General features: G+C 44.7%; 1 long non-coding RNA gene across 1 annotated transcript; it reads left to right on the forward strand.

Annotated features, from left to right (window-relative positions):
* Positions 1-25,618, forward strand: LOC109022807. The gene is made up of 7 exons (XR_002002105.2): positions 1-698; positions 882-1,006; positions 4,018-4,129; positions 13,677-13,750; positions 14,696-15,424; positions 17,009-17,115; positions 25,190-25,618. It is a non-coding gene; the product is annotated as an uncharacterized LOC109022807 (long non-coding RNA).
* The last annotated feature ends 312 nt before the right edge of the window (positions 25,619-25,930 follow it).

Raw genomic sequence — 25,930 nt, forward strand, 5'->3', positions numbered from 1 at the left:
CTGGACCTGCACAGTGCCAAGTCTTGTCCCTGTGGTTGCATGGAGGGAAGATGGGCTTCTCTGAGGTGTGTTTTATGAAACCTGAAATCCATGTGAGAGGAAGGAAAAGTGAACTACATGTTGGTGAAATATCCTGATTTGGTTCTGCCCATGAAGTGCTGTGGCCTGGTGAGCACCAAGAAGTGACAGGCGTGCTCTGGCAGCAGTGAGGTTTGTGCTGCAGAGCTCCCACCCTGGAATGCAAGAGATTTTATGGGCACTAATAAATTAAACCTCATGTGTTGACTCTAAAAATGTGGTGGTAATGAACCAGCCTGGATTTACAGATAAGGGGAGCAGGGCACAGACTAATGTGCTCATTTCCCTGGGCTTGCAGGGCCTTCCAGCAGTGTGGGTGGGATGACACCCAGGAATCCATCTCTCCTGCACAATGGGCTTTCCTTCAGGCTCTTGCTCCTTGCCAAAATGCACCCAAATATTCTTTTCCAAAATCCTCCCTCTGATGGTCATCTAGTGAGGTGCTTGTGACTAGCCTTGGATAGGTTCCTCAGAAAAACATTCTCTGTCCAGGAATACCTCAGCAGTGGAAAAAAAAATCTGGAAATCAGAAAAATGTTGACGACTCCATAGGCCCCACTGCCCCTGTTCTCCAGAGCTGTGGCTGCTTGGCCATCCCCCTTTGGAGGGCTGGCTGCCAGGTTAGTGACAGAGCTCCTGGGGAGGGGGAACACGTTTCTGCAGGTCCCGCACTGAAGAGTGCACAGGCAGGCAGGAGCTCTGCGAGCCTTCCACAGCTCCTTCCCAGCTGACACGGAAACACAGGAGGCACCCTCTCCCCAGCTAATATTTTTTTTAATCTCAGTCTTCTCCCTGTTTTGCAGATGTCTTAGGGACCTTACTAAGTCTTGCATTCAGGCTCTTGGCCCTGACGAAGCAGAAGCTGCCTGCAGGCAGCTTTTGGACAGCTGGATGAAGATATCACTCGTCAACCATCAGCCCTCTCCAGGTAACAAATCTTTTGCTCCTGCTTTGCAGGAATGTCTCAGTCACAGGCTCACACCTGAGGCTGTCAGCCTTCAAAGCCCCTCTCCTGGGCTGACCCCCTCCCTGCTCCTGGGACAAGGGAGGGTGAGTGGTGCACACACACGTGCTGCTCTGGGGCTTGGCCCCGTGAGCCTGAGCAGGCTCCAGTCCCAACCAAGCAACTCCCAGTTCACCCAGGCCATTGGGGAAATCTCAGTGCAGGCCAAGAGGAATCTCATCCCTTAAGAAAGGAAAAAGCTTCTGCTCCCACATTGGAAAGGCTCATTGGGGTCCAGCACTGTCCCCCTCTATAACGTGCTTTGCAGCTCCCTGCAGACCCCTAATCCTTCCTGCCACCTCCCATCTACCCAGCTGGGATGTTCCATTCAACCCCCACTGCTGTATAATAATGATATTAATAATAAACACTTTAAACTAACCTTTTTGTCCCTCAGGGTCAGAAAGTGAAACGGGAGAGCACAAGAAAGGATTTACGTGACCGTGAAAGATGTTAGTTCAGGAGGTTGGGCCTGGTCAGTGAATTAGTGCCCCTTAGTGTCTTGCTACAAGGAAGTGATGAGATGACAGCTCGGTCATCCTGCTGTCATATAGGAGAAAAATGAGTGTATTTGGAGTGGGACTGAAGGCTGACAGTCCTGGGAGGGACCATGCCTTCCTTACACTACTGACAGTGGACATGGGGATACAGGTTTGGGGTTTTGGTCCACATTCAGTGAATTTTGGCTAGTGTGCCCCTGAGGGATCAGGCAGGAAGGTCATGTTCCCCTTGTGTAACAGCATGAATGTGGTAACAAGGGGAGTATTTTGCCTTAGAAATCATGTTGCAGGGGATATGATGACCTTGTTCTGCTTCCTGGGTCTCCATAGGGCTTTTGTCTTGTGTCAAAAGCAAACTCTGAGTGCTGCATCTGCCTCCTGTGCTGGGCTGTGCATGGGGAATGGGGTCTTGGAAGCACTGTAAAGTGTTTTTGCTAGGGAAGCCTCTCCTAGGACCAACAGGAAATATTTCTGCAGTCTTTGCCATGTGTCCCAAAGCATGAATTGCCTCCAGCACATGGTGAGGGTGCTGAAAATAGCAGCATCCAGACCTTCTTGGGGAAAATATATATATATATATATATATAAAGAAATGGACACATGGTAGGCAGGAGGAGAAAGGCAGTGATGGAGCCCTTCCAGGGAAAACAACTCTGTTGTGGGTCGTGGAGTAAACACAGATGTCTGGAATTGCAAGTAGCTGGAGGGAGCGGAGCAGAGCCATCGCGTGGTGCGCTGGAGAGGCTTTGCCTCGGGAGCAGGCTGGTGGATGCTGGCTGCAGGGTGAGACAGCAAATCCCTGCTGGGGAATGAGCTCTGGGAGAGCCATGGCAGCCCTGCCTGGGTCTCACCAGGTGTCCTGGCCTCTTGGCTGCCTGGGTGTGGGCTTTGCTGTTGGGGGAGGGATTCTATGGAACAGGGAAAAGCCATCAACTTGGCCAAAGTCGTTGCTGGGTGTTATCAGAGTGAAGAGTCAAGATCTGATCTCCCATGTGTCACTGGGCAATCCTACTTTTGCTCACAGCTTTAAACCACGAGAAAGAGGACCCTGAAAGTCAAATGCATTGTGGGTGAGAACTGGGAATGTGACCTGAGAGGGGAACAGAGAGGAACTATCCTTCCCAGACAAATCTGGGTCCTGCCACTGAGCTAACCTCTGCTGGAGGAAAAATTATTTATGTTTCAGCTACTTAGATATGGAAAACAAAAGGAAGGAAAAAACAACAATTATTTCAAAAGAAAAATAACAAAGCTGTGACAAATAGCTGATCTTCTTATTCTCTTCTGGGTGAGCAGTCTGGGAGGAGCACCATGATGAGCTGTAAAGGCATGGCATAGTTCTCCCTCCTCTGCTCTGTGGTCTTCCAGCCCTGAGGGTCTGGCCAGCAGAATTCTGTCCATCACTTTTTAGGAATTCTCCATCACTATTTCTTGCATCTGTTGTAGTGACTAAAAAAGAAGGGAAAATAAATCTTGAAAAATACAGCTGAGGGCTGTTACAAGGGCATCATCCTTTGGTTAGGCATGTACTTGGAGATATTTGAGCAAGATTTCCTTTTGAAGGTGCATTTGACTGTGTTTTTTAGGGAAGGGAAACCAGAGCTTCATCTGCAGAAGTGCTGTGCAATGAGACCTGGAGCAGCTCAGCTTCCTGCAGTGCAAATGGACCTGGATTCTGACCTCACCCAGGCTGCAGGCAGTTGCAGGAGGAATAAAAAATAAATCTGGGCTTGTTGCCATGAATAATATGATGTCTTTACATCCTGACCTAATTGTATTAATTCTTCATGGCAAATATCATATGGAAGTGGCTGATTAGTAGCTAGCAATGAGAGTGGTATTGGCCATCTGGTGTGCTCGGCTTGGAAGGAAAAAAAAATCAGGATGAAACAAAACTGAAACACATGAGTCTTTCAGATAATGAATTAGCCAGATTCATTAGATTTTGGTTCAGATTTATCTCTGCTGACACTTGTGTATGGGCAGGGCACAAGGCAGTGGTGTCTAGGAGGAAAGTGATCCCTTCAAGCTGATGGTATGCAGTGAATTGTGGTTATTTTTCAAGTAAGAAACCATAAGAAGCAATGGTGTCAGCTCTGCTTTACCTGAGTTATTCACAGATTTGCTTTTGTTAACCTTATGTTGAGCTTCTGTGAGCTTTACCCAGGGAGTGCAGCTCAAACACGAGCAAAATTAATTAAAATCAACCTGGTTTTTCTTCTGTGAGTAAAAGTGGAGCAGGAAACCGACTTTTTTCTTATGTCTTACCTTGGCAAAAGCATCTGAGCTTTGTCTGGCAAGGCAGTCACATAAATCCTGCCCTTTAAACTCTGCTCACCTCTGGCTGCACAGTGACAGGCAGCTCAGAAACAAAAAACCTGTCTGTGATTTTTCTCTTGTTGATTTTTTAACATTTTTTCTTTCCTTTCCCCGCAGCCCTGGGAAAAGGTGATGTGATGGAAGGGCACTCTGTGCTGACCTGAGGAATGCTGCAGCTTCTTCTGTGGTTTGGCAGTGAAAGTCTCCCATGAGATCTCCTGAGGCTGAGGTGTGCACACATACTGAGTGAGATTTGGCTTCACACACCAAGATATTGGGACTTTTGCTGAAGAATTTTTTTGTTGTTGTTGTTGGAATTAGCCAGGAGGATCCCATCTTAGTTTGGAAAACAGGGTGGGAAGCTTGAAATGAGTACTCAAGGGCTCCAGGGGGATGACAAGGTGGTCGGGTTCCTTGGCTGGGTGGGGAGAGCAGCCAGGGAACCTGGGGTTGCGTCAGAGGTTTCCATCTGTGTAAGGGTTGTCCAGAGGTGAGCTTGAACTCACTCTTTGGCCAAATGTCCTTGCTGGACTGGTCACTGAAAGGCCTGGGTGTGCCAAAAGCCTGCTGTGCTCTGTAGTGCTTCCTTCTGGAATGCTTTGGGGAAAAAAGCTTAATTTATTTTTATTACCAGGGAATTTCCTGCACTGCACCTGTGCAGGCTGCAAACAAGTGAGTGGTGGCAAGGTTGTTTGGGTGCCAGGGTGCTGGAAGGGGAGGAAAGGGGATGGGACCTCTTGGCTCAGACTCCAGAGACCTTGCCTGTATGTTTCAAGGCCAGAACTCTGCTAATCACATGCTAAATCTCTGGAATCAAGGAGGTCTTGAAGGCAGCATTAAGGGTGGTAGAAAGGGGTGGATACATTACACAAGCAATTGAATTTGAAATACTATTCAAAGACTATGAATTGCGCTATGAATTGGCAGGAGAGCCCTGATCCCTTGGTGCCAGGTATGGTTACAGGGAGGAGCTGTGTGCCTTTGTCTTTATTCCATGTTTATTATGTACCTAATGAGCTCTGGTTTTGCTTTTAATTTAACCCAGCCCTTCTTCCCTGCCTCCCCCCGATAATTAATGATCAACACCATAATCCATCCAGACAAGGAGTACTCTACAACTGTGGCCTTTTTAACAGGCTCTTTATGAAACATTCTTACTGGATAAACGAGCTGGGGGGAGGCTGCTGGGGGTAATATATTTCCCAAACACTCCAGAGTTGCCAAAGCTCTGGACCAAAGTATGTGTGCTCAGAGCTGTGAGAGTAATTTGTCAGTGGCTTTACTGACAGATGCTCCTAAATGTGTGTGCCTTTCTCTGAGGGATGAGTCATGGGCTGCTGAGAGCAGCAAGAGGTTCCAGAGTAACTTTGAGCAGTAGATGGACATGATTATTGCAAGAAGACCTAAATTTGGGATACTCTTGGAAAAGCCAGGCTCCTGGGATGCAGCCATTACCTTGCCTCCCCTTTTAAAGATTTGACTTCATGATGTTAAAGGTATTTTCCAATTTCAATGATTCTATTTAGGCAGGTGCTGGAGGATCCAGCCTGATGATGTTGCAGGATAAAGGCTGATGTGCTGTGGACTAGGAGTGTGCAAACATCCCCTTCCCAGGAGGAAGGACCTTCCCAGTCCTCCTCCAACTCCAGTCTTTCCCTGGATTTATTTCAATTATGATTTAAATAATGGATTTCAGACTTCTATAGATACTAGAGCTGGTTCCAGGGAAATATTTCATAGCTGTGGCTGCTGATAGAGAGCTGGGAATGGTGACCCCAGTATGTCTCACTGGGACTGCAGGATTTGTTCTCCAAGATACAGGGCTGCTGCTGGAAATCATGCAGTTGGGCACTCAGGGGTGGCTGCTGTCAGCTAAGAGTTGGAGTGAGACTTTCCTTTTTATTTTACTTAAAGACACAGATGGGAATCGCTCTTGATCACTGACAAAATCTGTCTGGGTTTGGAGCCAGTGACCTGCAGGTCAGAGGCTTTGTGCCCTTTACAGTCCCTGGAGCTGAGGACATTGAGCTGCAGCCACACCTGTTTTTCAGGGACTGCTGCTTTGGGAGCCCAGTGTGCAGCTGCTGAGTGTCCCCTCCTTGTCACACTGCAGCTTTACACACTGCATTTTTTTGAGGCTAACAAAGTGGGATGGAGACCAGCAAGCCACGTGACTTTTGATGCATCAGAGCAGGTTCTTTCCTCCCTCACCTTCTTCCCAAATTGTTGTGGCTTGTGTAAAGCTCTGCCTAATGGTGGATCAGCCCATCACCTCCTGCAGAGCATCTCATGAAATGCAGACCATGGATCCTCTCCCTTCCCTGCCAGTCTTTTCCTTGTGCAGCTCCTATCCATGGACCTGTGGTTTCGTGCTCTGAGGAAGCATCTTGGTGATGCCATCCCCAAAGGGGGACAGTCAGTGAGGCCAAACTCGTATGTAATTCCATTTTTTGGCTAGATATTGTGATATAGTGAGCAGTAGGTGATTGTGTCCACACTGCTGCTTCCAGCAGCTCTAGGATCACTGTTTCCCAGAGAAGTGGCTCTTTATTTCTCCTATGGACTCCTGGTGTTTGTTCATTACTAATCTAAAAATAAACAGCATCTTGCTTAGAAGCAAGTCTTTGCCAGCTGATTATGGGGAACCTAAAATATACTGAACTCTGATTCATCAGGGCATGATAAGATTTGATCCTTTTATAACTGGTATGTGGAGGACTGCTTTATAAATAATAATATCACGTGATTGATATGATACAAGTTGTAATTAATAGCAACATCCCATGTGATGGGGAGGGTGAATGCAGGCAGACACCTTTCCCACCCTATCTGAAACACGTTGAGGCAATAAAGCAAGTGTTAAAAGTACACCTAGCACAGCACTGCATTTAACAACTGCTACAGAATGAACCACAAATAAAAATACAAGCTTGCATTGATGAAAAAATTGGGATAATGATAATAAACAAGTGACCTCAGCTGCAATGGATGGCACTGTGCAAATACACATAATTATGCAAGTGATTTGCTTAGCATTAATGATGTCTGTTATGAGGTAAAATCAACCTGGAGCACTGTGGGAAGGTCTGTGCGAAGCAAAACAGGGCCAGCACTTGCTCACTTGATTTAGAGCTTCACTAAGTTTTTGGATAGTCTCTGCTCAGCCTCTGGGGCTTTGGAACGGTTTCTGCTACCTGCATTTTCCACATGTTTGCTGAGACCAAGGCAGAGAGAGCTCCCACCTCCAGGGATCACCAGACTATGCAAATATACACTTGCAACCACCTCATACCAACCTCAATATATGTTTGTTCATTTGTTCCAGTGTTAGCAGGACCCAAATGTATTGTTTTCAAAACATCCTTGCTTCTCTCCAGCAGTTTTACTGCTTCCAAATATGCTCTGTGCCCCTGCTCAGCAGTAGGTAGTTATTTAAAACAATACATTTCTCTTCTGTGCAGTGACTTCTCAGAGGTCTTGGCTTGTTCAGGCTTTAACTAGGCTTTAGCATGCAAATTTAGTGTGTCATTGTGGCATACTGAGAAATAATTAATATAGAAGAGGGGTTACTTGTAAATTGGTGCTGGGGACAGATTTGTGAGGCCAACCCCAAGCAGTGGTTTTCTTTAAACGCTCACGCTGATGACGGGTTTGATGTGAGTGTCAAGTGACATTTACTAGTGGGAGGAGGCCAGGAGTATTTATATTTTGGATGTGTGTGGTGGGAAGTTTTTATTTTTGGTTTTTTCTCCCCTCTTCACTTTTTTTTCTGTTCCCAGATTTTGCAGCTGTGATTTGATTTACACGAAGCAAAGTTGCAAGTTTGCAGCGTTCCAGTTCCTTCCCTCCTCGGGGACCAGAATGGCAATTCCAGCAACACCCAGGGAAAGGGCCTGGAGTATTTCACATGTGACATGAAGGCAGATGAACTTATCAAACCTTGGCTAAGATGTGGAAAATATTGATGTATCTGCTATAGCATGGAGCCTCTGTTAAACTTATCACAGAGGGATGGAAATATTTTGGGGGTGCAAGAGTAAGCTCTTTTGCTGTCCACAAAAGCTAGCTGACCCTTGTTCACTGCAGTTCCCTTCTGGAAGCACAGAGCAAAATATTTAGGAATTATTTGTAAAATGCAAAAAAATATTTGGAAAGCTGCAAAATCCCTTTTAAACCTCAAAGAGGAGGGAAGCCCTCCTTTTTTGGGATGCAAACTGGTTTGTTACAGAAAGGGATTGGGAACAAACCTTCCCTGAAACAGCTGGGGCTGATCCCCATCAGAGTCAGGGCGCAGGACCAGATGGTCAGCTCTCCTGTGACAATTCTATTTTTTATTTACATGAAAACACACTTTTAGTCAGGGGAAAGAAAATGTAGCCAATTCTGCTGTGAAGAAATATAACAAAAATGAAAAACCTCTATTCTGAGAAGCTCCTTGCCTGTTTGAATGCTGTATCAATAGGAATATCAAATGAGGAGTAAGAAGATCAAGAAAGGGAAAGCATCAGCTCTTTTTTGGCTTTAAGGGACCAGCAGAAATACAGAGAAAAATTGCTGGTAGTTGATATATTGACCGGTTTTCATTATAACTTCAGTGTTTCTTTCAGCTGAAAGAGAAGATATGATATGTCTTGATTAAATGAAATGTCATCTCAGTATTGAATTAATTACATACAACATGGGCAAGGACTTGGTATTGTATTAATTTGGCTGCTCTGGAGAAAACATCAATAGGCTGTTTGTGGATGACAGCTTCATATTCTGTCAGTTTCTGCCTAGGATCTCACAGCTCCTTGCAAGTTCTGGTGTGTTAAGCTTGGTAGAGGCAGTGAAATTATTAAAATTTCCCTTTTGTACAAGCTAGAGCAGCACTAAGAAAACTTTCAGGCTTTTCCTCTGCAGTTCAAAGCAATGGGAGCTTGTTACACAGAGTTGTGGAGGACTGGACCCTAAATAAGCCACTGAAAGCCTTTCTGGTCCCTACAAACTTGCAAAGGATTGGCCTCAGAGATGGAAAGACTCGACCAGATTTCCATGTTATTCAGTACTGCAGATTTTAAATGAATGTTGAGTTGTTCCCTGCCTGGTGGCTGATTAAGAGCCGGCCACAGCCAGGGGTTGGCAAAGAGCGAGGTTGGTTTTACAAGCAGAGATTGACTCAAGTGAGTTGTCACAGTCTGCTTTTCTGGGAAAAGGCAATTATAACTCAGGAAGTTCTGATGTGAAAATTATTTTGGCAGATATGCCCTTTTTAAAATAGTTTATGCATGCAAAAGCAATAGTGAAGATAAGGTGATGGGAAAGGTGAATCAAAGCAAAAATCTCTTTGTGTGGGGTCATGTTTTGTTTTAGAGATGTGCTCAAAGAAAATTAAAAGGTATTCCTTGGATTTACCATCACATTTAATAGGTCATTTCAGGCTCAAGGAGAGGATTCTTGTAACTCTGTAGAAGGGCTTAAAACATGTCTTTATGAAAGACCCCATGGGCAGAGATACAATGACAGCTCTACCCACAATATCCCAGCCTGATTTGGGTTACACTTGGGGCAAGGCAGGATAATAGTGGTGGTTCACTGCCTGCTCCAAGCCCTCACCCTTCCATAGCGATGGCCAAAAAGGTTCTGTTTCGTATCAAGGTGCAGAGCTCTCCCTCCCAGGTAGTGTCTCAAGTCACCATCGTCATTACTGGCAGTCACTGTGGGAGGTTTTACAGCACAGACGTAGTTTTATGGTTATTATTTATTTTTATGGTTCATTGGATCAAGGCCCCCAATTTGCTTCATAGCTCTCCAACATCAACAATTATCAGGCAGCTGCTAATTGGGGCTGGATCAGAAAATCAGCAGCCTCCTGTCACTGAAAATCTCCGTGGGTGACATTTCTGACACCTCCAAAATCAAGGGCAACAAGCCCAGCAACACTGAGGGAGCCAGGAACACATCCTGCTCTCCTCTACCCATCTCCATCGACAGTCTGCAAACTCAGAATGAAACCTGATTTCCACGCTGATAAAAGCTAATGAAGCGTGGAGGAGCTTCATTAAGCCATAAGCAGTTTTTGCTTTAGAGAATGGATGCAAGGAAGGCTTCATTGGGTTTTTTGGCTTTTTTGGGTTGTGTAAGTGACTGTTCTTGAGAATTCAGCCTTTGGATAAGGATGAGAGAAAAGGAAAGACAGACAAAAGATAAGGGGAGAAGAAGGAATGACAGAATTCTTAGAAGAAAAAGGGTAAAGGGATTAACTTTTTGGATAACATTTCTTAAATTTCAAATCCCTGCAAAAGTAGGAAAAAATGGAAAATAAAATGTAGACTAGTCATAGTTTGGTTCCAAACCTCTACCCCCTCAATGACAAAAAAAAAAGGTCAGACATAATTTTTGATCTCAAAACTTTAAGACTTTTAAGTTCTGGTTGAGTTTAAGCCTTTAAGTGAAGTTAACCTTTTAAGCTAAATTTAATTTTCTATCCATTTCTATGAGGCAAAATCTTAAAAAAATAGCATTTTGCACCTGCTCTAACAGTGGCAGAGACCAAAATGTGCTCCATGATCCTTGCTGTCCTTGTTGCCACCTGTCCCATGGCTTCCAGGTGGCAGATCCTGCAAACCTCGTGACAGCTGTAGCGTAGGAGGGGCAGGAGTTGGATACATCCAACCTGTTTATTCCGCAGGCTTGGATGGCAGATCACGGGCATTTCTCTGAGCTGAGCAAACAACTGACATATGTGCACTGAGAACAATTAAAAAATGTGCTTTGGATAGATTTTAAATAATAAGACACTGATGTTTTGTGCTGTTTTTTTCTGAGAAACCACTAAACCTGTCGTGCTCTGCTCACGTGCCAAGCAGGGAAGTTGTAACTCCCCAGCCAAGCTGATTCCCCAGCCCTGTATTTCACCTTCCTTTTGATGGCTCTGTCATTTAAAGCCTTCAGATAATAGGCCATTATTCTCAGAGTTGCTATTATATTTTATTAATAGGAAAGGGGGGAGTTATTGTCACAAACTCTGGAAGATTTGTGCTTGGAGCACTCACGGCTCTCAGAAAGGGCAATTCATTCCACTGCCTTGCTTGATGGACGTAGGTCTCATGTCTTCCTGCTTTTCCAGGTCCTACCAGCCTTTGTGAGCTGTGGGGATGGATTCTGTCCCAGGCTGGTGGCAGCACCAGGACTTTGGTCTCCCAGGAATTATCCAGTGCCAGCTGCAGTGGTGGATGACAGGGATGGAGGCTGGGTTAGTGCTGGTGGCTGCAGCCCAGAGCAGCTGAGTTCTCCTCTCACATCTGTGCGTGTGGGTGTGTGTACATGTACAGACAGCCAGAACAAGTCTGTTCCTGTTTGGGAGATCAGTGTCAAAAGTGGATTTTGTAAGAGCTGGCCAGGCTCCTGTTTCCACATTACTAACCAAAAGCAGTTAGATGGTTTTTTGGGTGCCTCTGCTGTTCTGAATCACTGCATGGCTGTCCCTCTCTCTTTAGGAGAGGGAAGGATGTGCTCCAGGGCCTCTGAGGAGGTATGTCAGCAGCTCATCCCAGTTTGGTAGGGCAGGGCATCACATAAGAGGGTGGCCAAGGTGTGACTGCAGCAAGCAGGGAAGGAAAAACCTGTGCTGGGGGGTAGGGACCAGCTTACAGGAAGGTTTCTGCTCCCATGGTGCTTACAAGAACGGGATGAGTACAGACATGTTGGATCCAGCTGTGTCTCTCCCTTTGTGGCTGTACAAATTGTACCTTCTCCAGCCTTCCACAAACATAGGACAAGGATGAGGTTTGTTTTTTTTTTACCCTGAAGTGCCTGAACACCTGAGGCTGAAAATCCTCTTCTCTCTTCTGCCTTCCCTTTTTCTCCTTCCTTCAGTATCCATGGTGGGGACTCAGCTGCTGATTGCAGTGTCCTGCATGTGCCCATCATTGCCCAGTGAAAAGCATCTTCTGGGGGTGTTTTAAGCACCATTATACAGCTGGAATGGGGAAAGAAGTAAGGTGTGGTGGATGAAAGTGTCTTTGTGGCTGGTCTGCCTCTGCTAGCAGGAGGAGGAGGAGGGGGAAGGAAGGGGAGCACAACTTGCTCCAGTCTGTGCATTAACCCATCCTGTTACCTCTGGAGTTGTAGCATCGGGGGAGAAGGGGACACAAACAGCAAGAGGTGGCCCTGAGGGGAAATAAGACACCTGTGGTGGGAATCAGCTTTTAGTTACTAGCCATTGCCTGACTGGTTTGGGTTTTTTCTTGTCTTTGACACATTTTTCTCCAGCTTTCTTTTCTGTCAGACCCAGAACAAATGGTGTTTAATCTGCAGATACAGCCCACAGCTGGGATAAATGTATACATTCCTGCACCTTTGACTAGCTTTAGGTATTTGTCTGGGGGAGCAAAAGTGCGTACATATTCTTGGATAAAGGGTCGTGCATTTTATGCAAAGGAGGAGTATAAATTCATAGCTACCTATTTCAGCAGTAGCAGCTAGTCTTACTAGATTTGTTTGGATCCTAAATGGCCTGTTGCAGTCACCAAGGTGCTGGTTTAGAGTCTGAAACAGGATGCTGCAGTCTGTTCTGTGGCAGCAGGAGCACAGGTGGGCTGTAAAAATCCCCCATGGCCAAGCTCTTGGGTGGTGGGTGCTGGAAAATTGCCGTCCCTGCACCCAGTCCATGCTCTGACCTACAGGGGGTGGTTCTGCCTTTCCCTTGTGGTGAAGTGGGGGAATCACCATCCCTGGAAGGGGGCAAAAACCATGTAGATGTGGTGCTTGGGAATGTGGGTGAGTGGTGAATGTGGCAGCGCTGGGATAATGGTTGGACTTGATAATCCTGGAGGTCTTTTCCAGCCTAAATGGTTCCATGATTATTTGTGCAAAGGCTTCACTGCCATAAACCAGCACTGACACATTGATATCCAGTGTGGAAGGATTTGAAGATGATCTTTCCTAGAAGAAACACTCCAAAACATCATTGCTGATGGAGATGGAAATAGAAATGGGATTTCTTGACTCCCTGTTCAATCTGCAACCAACAGATTCAACTGTTGAAAGAAATCATTTGGGAAGTCAGTGGGTGCTTTGATATTTTAGCTGTTCATTTTCAGTGATTTTTTTTTGGTCATTCTTTTAAATCATGAACTTCAAAAATTCCTGGTTGGCTATGAACAGCATGATCTGGTTTTCAAAGCTGCTGAGCTGTTAAGAACATTTTGAAAATTAGAATAAGGGCTTTGGATGCCCAAATATATCATCAGGAGCCTAGGTTTAAGCACTTGGGTTTGCATATTTTGTTTTTATTATCTGCACCTTTAAGATAGAAAAACAAATACAATTGCTGCTCATCAATATCATTAATCCAAGCAATTTGAAGTTAGTTTATTTTGTTATGAATTAGTCAATTAATTCTGTTTGTTAATTGACTCTGTTGCAAAATATCAGGCTAAAGAAATTTTCTGTACATTAACACAATAAATCTTAATTTGTTACTGCTGTTTTCTTTGTAACCCACAGCCAGCAGAAATCAGATTCATTTATTTTTTCCATTTTCTCTGGTTAAGTCCAATTCTTATGTAGTTTCTTCTGTGTCTCTGCTGATTCTTCAATTTTTAAGATCCCATCACTTCTGGGGATGAGGTTCAGTAGGTCTTTGGGGAGAGCTGGTTTGTATCCTGAACTCAGGAGTGAGTGTTGCAGGTCCCAGTTTGAAAAAAGGAGCTGCTGATGCTAATTATTTTTGTTGCTTGTTTATCTTTTTATAGTTCCTACAATCCAATTAAAGTCATTGCTGTTCCTTGCAGGTGGCATGGATCTTCATTTGGATTTCAGGAGACATGAACAACAGCAGCTTGTGAAGACAACACTTCTGTGAAGGGTAAACTCACTTTTAAAATTCACCATGAAATTCACTTTTGTTCCAAAAAATAAAATGAAAAGAAATGCAGATACTGTGGAGCAATCACAAGCCTCCAGCAGTGAAGATTTAAGATGGTAAATATTGTAAAGCTTTTAATAATCCTTATATCATGACTCTTTTAATGATATTGAATTAATTTGGTCTTGAATTACCAATAATTTCTGAGAAAGTTGTCAAGAGAAAGCAAATCTAAAAATGTGCTTTAAAAAAAAAAACAAAAAGCAGTCTAGAAAAAATACATTTAAAAAAGAAAAAAAATCACCATCCACTTTCTAATGGTTCCCTGAGAAAACTATCTTTAAATGGCTGAGGGCAATTGGCATAATGATTTAAAGCTGGGCTGGAGAGTTGCAGGCTGCATGTGGGTCCTAGCAGTGAAATGAGAGGTAATGTGGAGGCTGAGCTGAGAGGCAGAGATTGCTCTAATGAAAGGCGTCACGGTGACACTGCATGAACTTAATATTTAGCCAGTGACGTCTGCACTCCACAAGAACCCAAGGGAGGCAATTAGGAGAGCTGGGGAAGGAGGGAATAATTTTACCTGTCAGGTTTGTAAGTGGGCAGCTCTGTGAGTGTGTGTGAATACTTGTGTGTGTGTGTGTGTGAAAGATCCAGAAACTAATGAAATAGAGAGGCTTGGCGGGGACTGTTGAGCCTGTGGTTAGAGGTGGGGAAAGAGCTGTTTCCAAACCCACAAGATTTATTTCTGGAGCTGGTGGATAGGTGGGAGGCAGAGTTAGCAGGCTTTACCCTTCAGGGCTTTCATCTGCTTTAAATTCAGTTGAAAATATTGCTAATTGTAGCAGCAAGCAGGCAGTGTACCCATGTACATAATACAGGTGACTTCTTTTCATTTAAATTTTTTTCTGATTGTTTTTTTTTTTTCCCTCCTTGGCTTCTCAGGGTGTGACTAAGGAGCCATAGATAGAGAAGCCTCCAAATTCAGTGCTTGCAGCTCACAGGCCTCCCAGTGGTGCAGCAATGCCCAGAATTAACCTGGCAACCAGAGCTTTCCTTTGGGGATGGAAAATTGAATGGTGCTAAGCTGGTGTTAAGAGCTGTACAGAAATGGTCCTTGCTCCAGGAACTCGCTGATAGCAGCACTGGTGACGTGCATGCATGGTCCTGTGCTCACAGGAAGGTTTGGCTAAAGTCTGATCTCAGCTTTGTGATCAATGTGGTCTTCAATGAGTCAGGAACCCCAGATCTTTAATCTCATTGCTTTTAGGAGTTGTGGTTCTACAGTATTTTATATCCAAGGCAGATAAAGCTGATGAGTGTCACCAGAACTCCAAATCCAGGGTACTTTTATTGTCAAGTTCTTAATGATTTTCTATTTGGATGTGTGGGGATGATATTTTTTCTCTTTTATTTTTCCTCCCTCCCCAGACAAACCCTTCACCCTATTTCAGTGCTTCTTTGAGGCACATCTATGTTCCTGGCTGTGGAAGGAGCCAGTGGGGACAGGACCTTGGACATAAACAAGGTTTCAAGCAGCCTGAACCATCTGAGGTCCCTCCCTGATTGTTTTTAGGACAAACCCCTACTGCAGGCACTGGAAAGAATTTCAAATAAGTGGCCAAATATCTCAGGAACTTGGTTCTGGTGCCCTGGATCAACCAGCAGTGATGGGTAAGATGTCATTGCTTCTCCTCAGTGTCCCCCTGGGCACCTGCCCTACCTCTGGCAGAAATTATTGGCCAAAACCAGTTCAGAGAATCAGAGAATATCCTGAGTTGGAAGGGACCCACAAGCTGTTGGTGTGAATAGATGGATCAATTGCTGCAGCAAAGCAAATTTATCATCAAGCAGTGCTTTGAGCTAACAGAGTCACACTTCTGTGACTCCAAGGCAGTTATTTTGGGGGGAATATATATGAACTAGGGCTTAAAAACTTGGCTTGAGCCAAGGGCAGAGAAGACGCCTCACTTCGCCTGAGGAATGCTTTTGACAGAGACACGTTGTCGCCACATCTCTTGGCTGGGAATAAGTTGTACCTTTCCTGCAAATGGAAATATTTCTCTGAAGTTCAACAGCTGCAGGAACAGCAGCTTGTCTCTTGATCACGTTTTCAGTTTTAAAATCCATTTCTAGTCCAGCACCGAGGAGAAAACCCAAGGCTCATTCAAATGAGCTTTTTAATGGAAAAAGTCACATTAAATCTAAACCAATTTCATGATCTTGTCTGAATCATAACTTTTTAAAGACTCAGGGCTGAGGCTGCAGTTAACATTGCCTTAGCAATGCTCAGTACTTAACTGTGAGTAGAAAGGTAATGGTGGGGAAGGGCTTGTGGTGTTATTTTTCTCAGGGCCTGATCATTTAGCTATCTAATTTGGGAAGCAGAACTATCTCTGGCTGACTCTTATCACCCCTTTCAGCGAGGCAGATAGCAGCCAGCACATTACTCAGCGTTACCCCATGGATATCTGGTGTCTGAGTATGTGTTACAAAACGTGGCAGCAGAACAGTGAAGCCTCTCAGTGCTGGGCACAGAGAAGTGGCTTCAGCCCCACATGGTAAGAGGTGGATGGATTTGTCCTCGGGACTTGTCCTCAGAGAGACCCTCATTGGCTCTGCTCTGTTGTCACTCAATTATTTACTTCTCCTGGGGATTGAAGGATGGGGAAAGGATATGCTGTGATATAGGAAACTTTCCTAACCCGCTTTACAACTGCAAAAATAATATGGGCGACTTTATTTATAGTTAGAGAAGGACTTTCATTTTTTCCTATCTCCTGCTGTCTCCTCCCTGACAGCTGGTTGTGAGGCACCAGGGAGAGATTTAACCTCTTACTGGTACTTTGTAGCTTTGTGTTCCCTACAGGGAACTTCTGTGTAGCTTCTGTGGGATTTTTTTTTTTTTTAATTTCTGTTTTGCAGATGGGAAATAGAGATGTTTGTAGGAAGTCTTCTGACTTGAAACAAAACCCTCAAACCACTCCAAAATAACTTATCAAGTTCTCTCCATGCCTTCTGGTGGACCTTATGGATTTTCAGATGCTGGTGATGTATAAAAGTGAAAATGGTCACTGCAGAGTTTGGAAGGCCTGGAGAGCCATGGGTAGAGCCACGAGGCTGGGTTGGTAGGAAGAAGGGCCAGGTTGGCTCACTGTGATATGACACATCCCACTCTGACCAGGGTGACTGAGAAGCACCTGAGGCTTTGTTTTGTCACCCTCAAATGTGTCCCAGAGCAAACTGTCCCTTTAACAGGAGCCCACTGGTATGTGTGTGGAGGGGAGCAGAGACAGAAAGGAAGTAATATTGAGTCACAGCAGTCAAGAAGGATCAAAGATTGGCTATTTTTGACACACAAAAGGGTAAGTGATGCTGAACTCTCTCTAGACTGATTCCAGCTGAACACAAAGCATTTTAACCTCTTAATCCTCACTTCTGAGTTATAGCCCCGGCACTGAGGGCTTTGTGGCTTTTTGGAGATTCTCTGCTGCGTGTGACCCTCGTCCCAAGCAAATAACGCACGCCCCTGGCTGCTGCACAGCATGTGTTGAGTGTTGAGCATGGTGTTAATCCTGCAAACTCTGGTTTTTTGCCTCCCTCACTGACCATAAGTGGAATTAATGGGAATTCTTACTGAGAAAAGCGATCAGGTTGGATGAGGCTTGGAGCAACCTGGTCTAGTGGAAAGTTCCTCTGCCCATGGCAGAGAGGCTGGAACAAGATGATCTTTAAGGTCACTTCCAATCCAAACCATTTGCTGTGATCTATGAACTGTGGATGCAATATCTTATTTCCCTTTTTGGTTTGTGGAAGCAGAACCCCCAGTTTTACCTCACTGTCCTGGGGATTGCCCTAACCTCCCTGATTTTCCCCTCAGAGAAGCTGTTCCTGGGCTCTCCTCTGTCATCTTCCCACCTTGGCCACTCACACATCCTCTCTCCAAATCCTGAAAGGTTCCTCTGTGCTTCCCAGCACATGGACTGGTGTTCTCTACGAGTCCACATCCACTGATTGTAGATATGAAAGCACTGTTTTGGTTTGAGCCTTGTTTGTATTATTTTTGGTTTGCATATTTGGGCTTGACATAAAACCCAGCAGAGAGACTCTTACTTAGCCAAGGCCATTTCTGCATTCACTGCAGATGAGCGTGGTGCTCCAGGGAACCAGTTTTATTCCAGGCTTTGCCAGTGATTCATTTCTGGATGCTGCCTGCGTGATTCCCTCTGGGCCTCAGTTTCCTGTTCTGTAAAATGGAGATAATACCCTTTCATGGCACAGGGCTGCTTTGAAGCCTTTACAAAATTACTCTGATGTGTTTGGATGAAAGTTTCTATAAAGCATATTTAAAAAAGCATGCAGCTCTCATTGAGGGATTTGTATAGAGTGATCAGGACTCCAGAATTACTTCCCAGGATGAATGTGTCTGTGTTGAACCCTCAGACAATGCTGAACGCTGAAACAATATTCATGTAACTCTTCTAAAAGCATCCACTGTTGGTGCCCATGGCAGGGTTTGCTGCTATTCATTCTTTTTGTTTATTTTATGTAAATCCTTTTTCCTTCTCATTGAAAACACAAACAAGAAAACGGATGACCAAAAAAAATTTTTTTTTCCCTGTAAGCCCCATAAAATTGATTCATCTTGAAGAAGTTTTTAGCAGAACCAACCCTCTCTGCCTATCTGTGTGATTTTAAAAGAAACTCTCCTCTTTCTCCTGTCATATTATGGGGAGAAAAAATACCCTGAAAGCAGAAATGAAAGAGATGCAGAATTTTTGTCTCCTAGCCTTTCTCACTCCGGTCCCTTTATGTTCTCTCCCACCGCCCCCTCCTTCATCGCCCTCCCTCCTGCTCTGCCTCAGTTCCCATTGAAATGTCAAATGCAGCAGTTGTCTGCGAGTGAAAGAGAGACTCCCTGGTGGGAACAGCCTGCCCTTCTAACCTGAAGGCCTCGGCTGTTCTCTTCTCCCCTTTTTGGTGTTTCCCATCCCACTTTCTCAGCAGATGTTGTGTGGGGCAGCACAGGCTGTAAAGGAATGAGTTTCTTTTCACCTGGCCATGTGAATGGGCTGGCACAGAAACCCTGGCTTATTCTCTCAGACTCTGGCAACAGCTTACACAGAAAGAGATTGTTTCGAAGAGCTGTCTCTTTTCTTTTTTTTTTTCTTTTTTTTTTTAGATGAAGACAGGGAAAAAAGGCTGTGAGATGCTGGCTGTATTTTAAGCTTCCTCCTTGGGTGCCAAAGGAGTCCTTGGAGTTTTGTTGCTGCTACTTTTGTTCCTTTTATAGTTTCCATTCAAGCCCCAGGCTTTCAGCTTCCCTTTGTCTTAGTCCTACTTTTCCCAAGCATTTGACATGAGAATTAGTTCAGAAAGATGGTGGAGGTTCATCCAGGAGCATTGCCCCATTTTAGTCCAGGGCTGTAGTCTTTGACTCTTTGGTGGAACTTTGGAAGAGAGTGACATTTCCCATGCTTCTGCAGGGAAAATATTTAGTTTCAGATGTGCTCTGTCTGAAAACATGTGACAACGGTGTGCAAAAATGCACAAATTCAATGCTAATGTTGAGTAGAGGCACCTTAATGGTGGAAGAAATAGGGAGTGCATGAGTTTTCACCTTTTCTCCCTTTTTTTTGGCTCCTTGTTTATCTGTTTAATGTGGCTGATTGTTTCCTGTAGCCTGCTCTCTCTCCCTTACCAGGACCTTGGGCATCTTAGGCTTGGTCAATTGAAGCACACCAGAAAGAAATATTCCCTCCCTTGTGTGGATGTCTTTGCATGGCACCTTCAGAGCACTGACGCTTATCCAGCTCACTTTTGGCCACGTCTCTGTGCTCTGAGCCCAGCTCATTCTATCTACACTTTCCATATATTCAGGAGCAAATTATGAACATGGCTTGTGATTAATTTGATTGCCGGCGTGAGAAATGCACACGCTGCTGATCCTGAGAAATGGAGCTGTCGTTTGCTGATTTAATGAGTAAATAACGACTTATTCTGAAATACTGTAGGGATATTATGCCAGCGGTTCTCTTTGGGTCTTTATACACATTTTAACTCCAGTCAGTTTTTTGTTGTGTGTGCGTGTGGTTTTTTAAAAATCTGAAGTTTATTTTTGCAGTGGTGCTTGGAAAGCTGTAAATGATCCACAAGGAATTAACAGACAAAAGTCTCTGGCTCTGCTCCACCCTATTGAAGTTGATGGCAAAACTCCCATTGAATTCAGTGGAAGTAACAACTAGGCCTTGTGAGAGTAAACAATAAATCAGTTTTATAATCACAATATTTCTTTACGTCCTGTTCTTAAGTGTTTTATGTGGCAGAAGTGTTAGGTGCTTGTATGATGATGAAAGGCACAGACAAATCATGAACATCTCAGGTGAAATAAAGGCTTGTGAAGGTAAAATTTCTAAGTTTGAAAGCTTTGGGTAGGCTTCACCTTTCAGGCAGTATTTTGGAAACCTGCAGTCCAATTCTGTTAATGAGAATTCATTGTGAGAGAATTCAATGTGAGAGGTTGAACTGCCTCTCCATCCATCATGTAGCCAGCAGGTGTAGGAGAACATTTCCCCTTTCCAGTTTGTAAAAGGTGCAGTTTTTAGAGACATGGGAGTGTAAGAATCAGCAAATTGATTCTCCTGCCTGGACAAGTGGACATGTCACAAATCCCATTAAAAAAACTAATCAGGAGGAGATGGATCATCTCTTGTCAGATATCCTGCAAATGTGGTGCCTGTGGTTAGAAGTTTGCAGAAGCTTTTATCCCTGTGTCTGTTCTGGCACATCTCAGCATTAAAACTATTCTGTTAAATAATAGGAAGGTATAAATAGCTCAGAGGTTTAGTTCTTATTCAGCCTGTTCTGTCAGTGAACTCCAAATTATTTGATTAAGGAAATAAATACCAGTATATTACATTTTGCACGGGGGAACCTACGAATCCATGGCATGGCCAGATATTCAAGGATGGAGTTCAGTCTTTTCCTAAGTCCTAGTCTAGCATCTTATCCCCTGCCTTTTAAAGGCTTTTTCCCTAAAACATGTCTTGAGTTAAGGGCTGTGTATTGTAAAGTTTTCCTATTGATTCCTTCCCTGGAGTTTGTGCTTTTTGGGGGAGATGGGGCATTGATAATTGCTTCAGCTGTTCTTGACTGTTATAGGGCACTTCAGCAGAACTGTGTAGCCTGAGTGCTTGTGCTTTGTAAAATAACCCTTTGGCCCTTCAGAATGGGAGGATTTACAGGTTTAGCCTTCTTGATTTGTTTTGAATTATTCTGTATGAGCTATTCATGGAGGGTACAACAGAGCTGAAGGTAAGGCTAGGTTGTCACTAGACTATCTGAAGATGAGAGCCACGGAAATAAAGTGCTATTGTTGTTCTTCAAGCAATGACACTGACTGAAATAAAAGACATCTGGGTAGGAAATAGCAGCCTGCTTCCAGGGAGCATCCATGGTGTACCTCAGCTTGCCATGAATGCTAGCCCTGCTAGGCAACCAGGAAAGGGATCTGCAGGCAGCCGTGAGCCAGGCCAAAGAGAGAAAAAGAAAAAAAGCCTAACCCTGAGAAAAAGGGGTACATTCTTCCTAATTGTGCTTTGGAATGGAAGTCTCTTTATTCTTGTCTTTTGTTGCATTTTTCCTCTTCCTTTTCACGCTTCAGCAACAGCCTGTGGGTGTCAGTGCTCGAAAGTGCTGGGTGGCCGTGTCCCACCCTTCCAGCTCTGCCCAGCTCCAGGTGGGTTTGGGGCTCACTGTGGGAGAACTCCAGCACCTCTGCATGTTCATCTCATAATCCCTGGGAGCTGGGTCAGACTGCAGTGTTGGCCCTAACCCTTAGGAGGGGAAGGTGAAACCTGCCCAAATCTGCTGAAGAACAGAGTCTGGCTGTGAATGATGGCAGAATTACAGTTTCACCTAAGGATAAATATCCAGCCGAAATTTACAGTATTTTTTGAAGTGGCTGGTGGCTAACATCAAGTTCAGAGTGTTTGGAAGTTTTAATAGATATCTCTGAGCAGTCCTTTGAAGAAGGGCAGTGGTGGACAGGAAGAGGTGTGAAATAGGATGTCCAGGGTTAGGTGAGGAGTCAGTGGCAGAGAGAATTGAATGTGGCTCTCCCCTGCCCAGGCTGTCACCCTCACTTCTGGGCCATCTCTTCTCTCAGCAGTTTGTGCAAGTAGACTAAACCTCACTAAAAATCAAAGTGAGAAGGACAACGGGTGGGGAGAGGGAGGGACATTGCTCAGGGGAGAGAGAAATGGCTTTGGGCAAGAGCTGAGAGAAGCTGAGGCAGCACAGGGCAAGAGTGGTGCCAGCACCAGTGAAAAATGCTCTGAGGTCATAAGGAAGCGGGACCAGGAGCTGTCTGGATGAGGAGAGAAGCTCCCCACAGTGATGGTTTCACCTCTTGCACACATTTCTTTTTTGTCTGTTTTACCTTTGATGTTTCCCTGTTCTCCCTTTATTATTAGATGTGCACTGGCAGCAAACAGGTTCTCAAATACTTATCAAAATTCTTGACTCGATTAATCAAAATTTATTGTATATGCCTCCCATCTTTAAACAATGAAGCTATGATACCCTCTGGAGACCCAGTGGTGCTGGAAGTAACCTAAGGCATCCCCTCCTTTTCAGCACAGGCTTGGGGTTGAAATGCAGGGAAGGCTGCTGGCAGGGCCAGCTGTAGCTCAGGCAGCAGCCTCAAGAGGGAGAGGAGGCTTTCTCACAGGCTTTTATGACCAATGTTCAAAGGGAAATGCCTTTAGAAAAGAAAAGGCTGAGCTTTCTGGCTGTACAAAACTCAGACCTGCAAATCTGTTCTGTGGCTTTGTTTTCCCTGATGTTCCTCTTCTACTTAATCCTTCCCTTTTGCTCCTGCACGTGGCTGGGGACTACTTTTCTCAACCTGGGGACTTCAAAGCTTAGCCTGGGATGAGGAGTCTCACCTAAACAAATTGAAGTCTGCACCATTTCTCCCCAGTCAGAGATGCATCATCCCTGTGTATGACAGGACAAATAGCCTGGACAGGAGGGGAACAAACTGATTATTTCCCTTGAACTGAAGGATGCCCTGGCACTGTGTGGTCGATCACTGGACAAGAGCAGCACAATTGGACAAATGACCAATATAACAGCTAACAAATGGAAAACACTGCTGCCAGCAAAGGAGCTGGCTATTTAAAGGCAGCAAGAGGTTTGAAGCACCAGCCCTAGCAACAAGGACAAAAGTTATTCCAAACACATGAGGCAAAGCCACCACAAACCCACTGCAGCATGCTATTAATAGGAAGGGGGCCTTCATTAATTTCTTAAAGAATGATGCCAAAGCATCAGAAGAAATTTGTGGTGCACATAAAGGAGCAGCACGTTGCACTGTATCTAATTGCCAGAGTAATTATTTTCTGCTATGCAAATTACCAGGAGCAAATCCACTGCAGTACATCTATGTGTATTTAATTATCATCAAGAGCTGGAGTTGAGGGACTAGATTTAATATGTTCATAATGAAATAGCCAGAATTTGTGTGTGCATTTGCAGAGAACTCGTTATTTTACCACAGCTGGATTTGTTTATTTTAAATAAATCATTATGGCAGATACAGTTTCTGCGTGCTTGCCCATCTGCTGATTTATCACAAAAATTGTGGTTTCATTTATATGGGTGGTTTCTATCAAACACACATCACCCCTCTTGCTTGCAAGCTGCATGTTTCTGTAGGATTTAAGGAATAGCTCAATGCAAAGAAAAGCCATTTTTGGATAAACAAAGGCTGGAGGAATAGGAGGAATTAGGGCAACCTGGGTGGCTTAGGATTTTGTAAGGTTTTGGGTCTTCATACTTACAAGCTTGTTGTGGTTTAAAACCAGGACAAGGATGAAAACTGGAATTCTAGCAACACCCATTTGTAAGCCAAACCTCTTATTGTTCAATGTCTATTTGATGGTGTGCATGAGGCAAGTTAATGCTTTTAGTTTCTAGGGAATATTTTATATTTTCTCATCATAGCAAGAAACAATAGAAGTGTACACAGGATGCAGGATCATCACTCTGAACCTGAGATGGTTCTTCCCCTCTTAAGCTTCAGACTTTATGGGCCAGAGCTTTACTAAAGATATTACGATATCATTTCAAGGCTCAAGTTATAAGAAAAATATTAAAACTGGGAAGAAATACTTTTGCCACTTTGTCATATTTTGGTGGTTTTCTGTTAATGGAACTCTTGGAAAAAAAAAATAAAAATCTGAAAGCCAGCAGCGTAGGTGGCTGCTCAGCCAAGAAAAATCATGTTGTGTAGTCCCCAGGAGTGGTGTGTGTGACATGATCCTGTTAAAACCTTGGAATCTGCAGCTCTGGAGGAGATGCTCCATATCAGTCCAAGCTCCAGTCAGGAAAAGCGATCAGTAAGGGCAGATTTATTCCCTGTGCCTCCTGCCTTGTAGCTTTGCTTACCTTGATCTGGCAGCACCAACCTGGATGCAGTTGGCTTCTACTCAACACCCACTTGTTTGTTGTGGTCACTGTTTGGAAAAGCAGGAGGGAGGCTCCAGGCGGTCCCGTTCCTGTCGTGCCAGGGCAGTGCCAGGTGAGAACGTGGCTGCAATGCAATTAGAAACACAGAGCACTGCCAGCCTTTGTGTTCCTTTGTTTCCTCTTGTGGATACCAACTCAAGTTGCACAACACAATAAGCCAGGGGTAACAAAGGGTCACGAAGGTACCGTGCTGTGTCACGAGCGGTGGGCTGGGGCCAGCTTCTGGTGACATTTCCGTGACAGTGCCCACAGGACCCTTTTTCACAGTGTCCCTGAGCTGGTTTGTACATAATTGATGGGTACCCTGAGGTTCTGCCTCCCCCTCCTCCCCAGGACGTCCTTTTCTGTGTTGGTTTATTTTTTAAATAATTAACAGACTTTGTGACTGCCTGTCTATCTGTCCCTCTGGAATTCCTCTCCAGCTGCTCTCATCCCTTTCCTCAGCCCCTCCCTTTCCTCCCCAACACGCTTTTCCTTTCACTGTATTTTAAAGGGGTGTCTTTTATTTTTGCTTTGTGCAATGAAACCGCTGAGCACTTTTTGAATGAGATGCCCTTTGCTGCTTGCTGGTGTCCTGAAATCTTTCCTGCCCAGATTCCCTCTTTCCTTCCCATTAAAGGAATCCTTTGATGCCCAGTAACTCTTGCCTGATGGGCACCTTCCCTCCCTCCAAACCACAGCTATAAATTTCCTGTCCCTGTAGCGTGAAGGGGTGTGTGCAGCTGGGGATGGACAGGGGACCCCATTCCCACTCTGCTTGTTCCCTCCTGTGGCTGGTGGTGGCTGCTGAGGTCTGACCCATGCCTGAGTTGGTGTGGATGTGAGGTTATTCAAGCAACACTCCACGCATCTTCTTTAGGTATTGTGAGCAGGGATGAGAGTCTGCTGTTCCCTCTCTCTTCCCAGAGCATCCATTTCACTGCTCCAAGCAGCAGAGAAGCTGTGGCACATCTTAATGCTACTGGGAAAAATCAGCTCGTGAAGGTGTTGGCTTTCCTTCTGCTGCCATGATTGCTTTTATTCCCAGAGGAAAGTCATCCAAGTAGAAGAAGAGAAGCCTCAAAGCTTAAAGTGGAGCTGCTGAGATATTTGCTCTATGTTTTGGGCTTTTTACAAAGTGGTCTGGATCAAGGCTGGAAATTGTGATTGTTGTGTAAAAGCCTGAGATTTCAGGGCAGTGCTGGTTTCTGGGCATATACTTGGGAGTGAGAAATGCTAAGACTGTGCTTGCTGAACTTGAACCTCTTTTCATTGGCAACAGAAAATTTTGTCAGGTTGTTCCTCTCCACCTCATGTGAAGACCATCTACCTATTATAATCACTTAATAAATAAACTTGCTCCCTATCTCTGCTTGCCTGGGCTTGCTATTCTCCAGATCCCCGTTTTAATTGACACACAGCTTGTGGTGCAGCTGGGGGCTGTGCCAGTAACTCACATATCCCAGGCATGGCAGGCAGATAGGCCCCCTCCCTCCGACACCATCATTCCAAGCAAACATCAGACAAGCTTTGATGTGGGTCCTGGGCTTGCATCCTCAAAAGAAGAATCTTTGGAACCCCGTTTGCACTGTTCCTCATGCCAGAAATTGCAGCAATGTCACAACAGTCAAGCAACTGGGTGCTCAGCATGGTGGAGGGAATATTTTG

This window comes from Parus major, chromosome 10, assembly GCF_001522545.3.
Source record: "Parus major isolate Abel chromosome 10, Parus_major1.1, whole genome shotgun sequence".
Taxonomy (NCBI): Eukaryota; Metazoa; Chordata; class Aves; order Passeriformes; family Paridae; genus Parus; species Parus major.